The following is a 6,638-nucleotide window of genomic DNA, read 5'->3' on the forward strand; positions in this document are numbered from 1 at the left end:
CTCGGAGAGTTACGTGAAACACCTTGTACCTACGGAGTGATCAAGAATGACTGAGTCTGTTGGTAACAATGAAATTTAGCAAATTTAAAATTTACCAACAAAGGTTAATTTTTGTAATAGTATAAACATAACCTGCATTACCAAGAATGTTTTTAATGTCATCTCAAGTTAAAAAATCCGGTCAGTGCGTGGTCAGTGCCAATTACTAGACAAAAATCACCAGTATTTTCAATTGTTTCATTGCCAACAGACTCAGTCATTGTTGATCACGCTGTATTTCTACCATTACGGAATAATTATTTAAAAATTAATTTTAATTTTTTTTTAGTTTTAATACAGTAACAAATTTACATTCATATCACATTAATTTCTTTCACTTATTACATTTTAAAAAATATAAAATATTTCTTCTAATTTCTCATTGTTAATTTATTTGTAACCAGTGTTCAAATTAATTTGTGCCGAAGTTTTCTCTCTCTTTTATAGGTTGTCTTTCTAGTTGCAACGCTCTGACAATTCCATCACTTCTTTGCTCACTTTTATCATACCTTCATTTGTTACGATAAATGATGAATTGAAGTTTTCGATTCATTTTATATTATTCTCCAAACATTTCTAACGGTTTCTCAACTTCGTATTGATGGTCATCCACTTCCATTTTTTCGTCCTACACTTCTTTTTTCATGAAACATTTAACAATAGAGAAAGCTACGCCATACGTTTACAGAAACAACGACACCTAACCACATGTTTTTTAACATACGTTATAAGAAATGAAACTGTTATATGATTTACTATTTGCTTATAATTTTTTCGCCAACGTTTTCATAGTATCTCTAATTTTCTTGTTAGATAGAATCAGAAATTGGAAAGGTCGTTTATTTTATTAAATGATAAATATGTACCGGGATACCAAAAATTATCTTGGTCAAAGGTAGTCATGCCTACCAGCACCTTTTTTATGATTTACAGAGCCAGTTTCACGAAACACACCAACACAATTTGTAAGGCATGCAAAAATCCTTCGGCATTACTGCAAAGTGTGGGAAGTGCTCTCGAAAATTGATTTTGACATTCAAAAAATGATTGACACAAAGCTTCGACAATTATATGAAAATCTATGACCACCCGATCGCGTTTTAGTCCTTTATGGAAGAATTAAAGCATCCAGTATAATAAATTACGTCCAAATGTTGTCTTTAACTTTGTAAGTGTTTGTAAGGTTAGCAAGATAAACGTCAAATATGTCCAAGGTCAAAACCCATGAGGGATTGAAAGACCTCTATCAAGCTCTGGGTTAGGAACAACAGAAACGACGAGGACGGTTTTGAATATTTGAGGAATTGGTTGATTTTTGTCGTGACAGTCGCTTCTTCAATCCTTTATGTGGCCAATGGAAGAAAAATAAATTCCATATCTGGTAATTTTTTAACAAAAATGATTATATTTTGCTTTAAATAAATTGTCGGCCGAAAAATTTTTGTGTATTACACGGCTAGAAAATGTTTTGCAAGTGCTCGCACTTGTGGGCAGAGGCGCCAGCCGTGCTTGCATTTGCAAAATGGCATTTTCTAGCCTTGTGATACAAATAACTACTTAATATTTAAAATAAATGAGATCAAAGCCTCACCTTTTGAGCCCCCATATCTTCAAATCTAAGAAGTATAGAATTTTCTAATTATTTTTCTCATTATTTTTTAACTTTAGTTGACATTTCTCCATTGAGTTGTTCCGCGAATTTTGGGGCAATAAAAAACAATAATTGTAGGTAATTATTTTTAAAATATAGTATGTTCAGTCTAAAAAGGTACATTTTTTTTTCTATGAATGAAATATTCTGAAGTACATTTTTAACTTGATGTAAATAAAACACCGTGACTTCAAACAAATTGTCAATTAGAGTAGGCTTTGATTTATATCTTTCGTCTCTTAATGGTTGGTGGACTAGACTAGCTATTAGAGATGTTTGTGCTAACATAACTCCCCAACAATTGGAAAACGCATTTGACAGCATGAAGCGCCGAGTTCGTTTGTGCATTCATACTAAAGAACAACATTTTGAACATTTGATGTAAGAATAAAAATCTTGTTTTGAATTTTGCGTTTCCTTTATACACTTTTATGTAACGATCAGAATAAACAAATGTACTGTGTTATCAAATGTCACTGCTGTGCGGTCTATTGAAATTGCATGTTGCCAACTTCATAATAAACTCACAACCTACCCTAATTGAGAATTTATTTGAAGTCACGGTATATTAATTAGTTGTTAGTTGTTAAGAAAATAAAGATTTTGTTATCACTTTAGAGATTTAGAATTCAACATATTTAAAACGAATATACAGGGTGTCTTAAAATTATCGTATTCCGAGTTCGGGGCTTAGTAGGGGACATCCTGTTGACCAAGTAAAAATGTCAAAAAAAAAAATTGCTATCACTGAAAAAAATATCAAAGTTGCCAATATTTGTTCAAAAGTACCTGATTAATATTCTAGCTATGTTGTACTTCCCTTTTGAACAAAAATTGGAAAAATAAAACTTTTATTTTTTCGAGATAAAGCTGTTTTTTTCAAGAAATGTCTTTTCATTTATATTTTAATATTTTACATAATCATCCTCACCATATTTCAAAATGAATGTCAACCATTTATATTTTTTATTTGAAGAAAAAATTATGAAAATTTTGAACCTTCCGACCCATATATCTTTGTAAAGATCCTCCCTACATTTTTTATTTTATTTTTTCGAGATTCCGACTTGGAATACGTTAATTTTGCGACACCCTGTATTTAGTACCTATATCATAGTTGATTGTGATGTTTATTATACCGGGGCATTTTTTTAACATTGAACTGTGTGTTTTAAAATTGAACATAGGGAATAAGTATGCTATGGTCTATGTTCAGAGTTAAAAAAATGTCCCGGTATTTTGATGAACATTGGTAGTTATTTCAAAAAATAACAAGAAAAATAGTGTTGGGAACAGGATAATAACAACATTTTCCAAAATCTTCAAATATGCAAATTCGTAAATTGAAAATTACTTGAAATTTATGGGAAAAAATGAGTTTAATTCTTTTTCTTCAAGGTATAATTTGTAAAATTTATATGCACATTTTCCAAAAGATCTAACAAAATATATATGCGTTATTCTTGCGGTTTAAAAATTTGACAATGGGAAACAGTGATGGTATTTTTATGTTTTAACTTTCAATTTTATTACATATTTATCATTTTAATGCAAATTTTCAGAAATCAAAAATACTAATTTAATTTTAAATGTGCAGCCTATAAATTATTCATACGATTTAGTGGAGACTAATACGGATTATGCAATAATTTGTCGATTGGTAAATTTAGTAATGGAATCGTTCTCTTTAAAATTAATAGTGGTGTCGCTAACAATATTAATTGGGTAAGTTTAATAAAGCTTTGCATTATTTAGTAATGATAATACGAGATCAAAAGGTGTGATTATACAAATTATCCCAATCGGATAACTTTTAGAGTTTACCAAATTATCTAAAATCTGTGTTTGTTAATATTACCTCATTTTTACATCATACTGCTAAATTATAAACTTTGAATATAGTTTCTTTTCATAGCTTTTCAAGTCGATTCGAGAAGTATGGTAAAAATTTGAACCTGTGATAGGTCCCATTTAAAACCTAAAAAAATAAGAACAAATTCTTTATCTGAGTATATTAGAGAAATGTATTTTGCAATTACCGTAAAAATTGCACGAATAAATTAAAAGAAACTAACGAAGAGGCTGTTATCAACAGTGCACAACAAAAAAGTGTTTTGTGTGTTATGCGGAAGCATTAGGAAACGCGTAAGGGCACAATTTCCTGGGCGACCTGTACCAGTGTAGGTGATCAGCTAATCACGCTGCTCTTAAAACACATTGTAGTGATACAGTTCCCTCACAAAGTGATGACAAATTAGAAACGAAAGCAGAAATTTTGGCTGCCTTGGAGGCAACTTCAAGTGTTAGCACTAGAGGACTTGCTCTGCAGACAGGAGTCTCCCAATATATGCTATAGAGAATTTTACAGGACCTAGGTTTGCATCTTTGATCTTTATCATATACAGCCTGTACAACACTTAAAACAAAATATTTTCGTCGTCGAATGCAATTTTCTAAGTGGCTCAATATTTATTGTTAAAGTGACGTAAATATGAAATAGTTTTGAGAAATAGTGAAATACAATTGACAAAAGAGGAAAACCAAAAGAAAAACAGTGTAATTATCCTAACGTTTATTATTTGCTATGTTTGTAACACCGAAGACCAGTCCTTTTTCTTTGTGTTATTTATTCATTCGTTCATTATGGCAACTTTTCCAATGAGTGGTAATAACCACCAGCAGTTTTTCATTTTTTTTCACAGTAGAATTTATTTTTGAGGTTTATAAGTAAAGACCTATCATAGATTCACATATTTCCAACATTTCAAGAATCACCCTGTATATTTGTACAAATCGAATTCGTTGCATAATATAAAATCAATTGATTCATTTTTTGTTTTGTTATAAAATAAATTTGTTGTCAAGGATATTGTAAACCCCGCATTAAAAATTAAGCCACAGTTGGATAGAAAATTGAAAGACGCTACAAATGATGTATCACATGACCCCTTACTGTTTGAAATTCCAAAGCTGACAGCGCCCCTAGCGCCATCTTTGCAGATTCACGCTTCAGTCTTACGTTAAAAATTAGTAAGCTTAATACCATTTCATTCGGTTTTAAAAGTAATTTTACAGCTTTACAAAATTGTGCCAAGACCGACATTATTAGTTAAATATCTTTTTATATCTCAGGATCATGCATGTCATATTTTTGAGATTTTACTCAGAGATTATGATATATTTTAAAGATTTTAAACAAAATATTTCCATTTAAAATGTGTCTAATGGCTGACTGAGACAATTTTTGTCTCAAACAGATATCTACTTTCAAGTTGATGTAACTTTTGTCTAGAATGTGAAATATAATCTGAACGAGTCATGCACGATTTTCTATGTTGTTACTCTATGGAGGCTTTTCCGATAGTTTCATACCTGACACAGGGAGAGATCTCAGATTCATATCGTTTTACTCTAACCAAACAGGACACGTCTAAAATTTGCCACATCATTTTGATGATTATTTTTTAATTCAACTTTAACTTCGTGGTGGTGTATCTGTCGAAAGATGAAACAGATTGGACTACTGTAGATGAGTGTTTGATGCAACATCGAAGGATTGACATTCGTCAGGATAAGCGAGAGGGTGAACGTCCAGGCGTCGTGATGGGCTAAAAGCGGGCAGTCTCGAGGTCAGGAAGCCGGGAAAGAGTCCTAATGGATCCAAGCATGAGCGGATGCCCTCTCCGACAGATGTAATTCTAATGAGCGGACGGCATGCTACTAAACTCCATTCTGAATGGTTGATATCCGCCTGGTCCATTACCAAATACAAATCGAAGGCATGGGACTCAACAGGTAAGGCGTACGACAGGATGCTTCCTTCCTGCGAATGACAAACTGCGACTTCAAGCCACAGGCCACGTATCGAGGAACTTATAAGTTGATTTGAAACATCTCGTTACACACAAAACCTGTCGCAAACCAAGTTTTCAAAGTAAAATTTATTGCTGCGCGTAGATATCGCGATAACCATTTTAAATGTGCATCTCGAGACCTGTAGTAGACAGACAACTGCACATTATTGTGTCCCGGAATCGCGAAATCCGTTCGCGTCTTGCATATAAAATGTTAACGAATATTTAGATAGTGGAATGTGTGTAGTGGAGAATTGGAGGCAAATGACTTCGCAATCTTGACGGTCGGCAAATGGATGAGAACTCGCATGCAAACGTCCCGTACGCTTAATATATGGGAACGCTACATTGTTTCCCTTCCAATTCTCATGGATCCCACGTTCGCAAGAAACTAAACGATATAGTTAGTTGTCTTCCAATACATAGCGAATTTTCACAACTTACATCCGCTCACCGCTTGCGCAGCCACTGTTGACAAAATATTTTACGCTTCCGACCCGATCCATTACTAACACGCTAACACCAATGAACAAAGAAATTTCATTTGCAAACCGCAAACCTCCTACGACCTTACAAGAAATTATTCAACAATGCACAAAAACACGTCGTCACATTTCAACTTCCAACTAAAAGCACACACTACTCCCTATCAATAAGAAAGATCGCAGTTTTTGTCCCAACCGAAAAAGTCACTTTCTTAAAACTTAGGTCCTAGACACCGGTGCCCGACGATTTTATCGATATATCGACGGTTCGCACTTCCCCGACGATGCGATTTTTCATAACCACCGATGTACATCAGGAAATAATATACTTCACAATCAACCATGATGAAAACGTTTGTCGACATCCGATCTTCAAATTCATCTTTTTTAAACCACTAACAACATAATTAATATATTTGATTTACATCAGGGCGCAGCCGAGTTCCTGCCGGCGGTTAAAAATTTTGGATTTTTTTCGCAGGTAGTGTGAATTATCTTATTAGGAATGATATTGCCTTTCCTAAAATATTAAATTTAAAGATCTCTTGGTAATTATGTGGATGTCACAGACAAACTTCTTGTACTCACTGATTAAAACCCTCTCTTATC

This window comes from Tenebrio molitor, chromosome X, assembly GCF_963966145.1.
Source record: "Tenebrio molitor chromosome X, icTenMoli1.1, whole genome shotgun sequence".
NCBI lineage: Eukaryota > Metazoa > Arthropoda > Insecta > Coleoptera > Tenebrionidae > Tenebrio > Tenebrio molitor.